Source organism: Penaeus monodon, chromosome 23 (assembly GCF_015228065.2).
Source record: "Penaeus monodon isolate SGIC_2016 chromosome 23, NSTDA_Pmon_1, whole genome shotgun sequence".
NCBI lineage: Eukaryota > Metazoa > Arthropoda > Malacostraca > Decapoda > Penaeidae > Penaeus > Penaeus monodon.
The window spans coordinates 27,653,599-27,654,513 of NC_051408.1; the positions used below are offsets into that span (position 1 = coordinate 27,653,599).

At 30.6% G+C, this 915-nt stretch overlaps 1 protein-coding gene across 1 annotated transcript in view; it reads left to right on the forward strand.

Moving 5' to 3' along the window:
* Positions 1–915, forward strand: part of LOC119587914 (dystrobrevin beta-like) — a gene marked incomplete at its 5' end in the record, with an annotated part of 25,424 nt that overhangs the window by 13,537 nt on the left and 10,972 nt on the right.

Consider the following 915-nt stretch of genomic DNA (forward strand, 5'->3'; position numbering starts at 1 on the left):
TTTTTGTAAATATTAGGTATCATTAGTGTAATTACAGTTGCAAGTTAAACAATGTTTACTTTACATCTCTAATAGATTACGTAAAGCAGATAATGGCAGAATATAAGTTATGAAACCATGGCATGGAATAATTTGATAGTGATGAGAATGATTGGCTGAGAATGAAATTTTTGATGAGTAAGAGGAGAAGAAATTGAAATTGTGTAATTAAAAGTAAATTACAATAGTAAAACTGGATTTAAGAGAGATGTTTGACAGAAAAGTTGTGCAGAAAAAAAGAAAAAATAGAGAAGTAATTGATAACAATTTGACTGAACAGTGGCATGGAGGGTGCACTGAAGGCAGTTATGGTAATGAAATACATCAGTGAAAGAAGTATATGGAAACAGATATTGATATGTTAGTTATTGAGAGTTACATGACAGAATGAAGTAAAAATTAAAAAAATGTACTTGTTTGTCATATGTAGTAGTATTGATTACTCTTTTCAAATCTAGCATTAATTATGTAGAAGAATCAATTGAACTTATAGCAGTGTCACAGGAAATCATAAACAAACATTTGGTAGTCCCACTTAACAAATAGACAGCCCATGGTGTACCATATATGTCATTGCTATGGAGTTATTATGTCATTCCTTTTATAATATTTAGGCATATATTTTCTTATGATGTCATAATCATACCCTGGCCATATATTTTATTGTTACTAATACTCATTTATATTGTAACTGACATATATAGATATTATCTCTATAATTGGGCATGAACAAGTGTGAAATGAAAAGGGATTGTGAGAAGCTAGAAAAACTGCCCTTTTCAGCTTAAATCTCATATATAAGAGCAAGTGAGAAGCTGGTTGGTCTCCCAGTAATAGCCTCATGAATCTGTGTTAGTGAATATAGAGAACCACAGC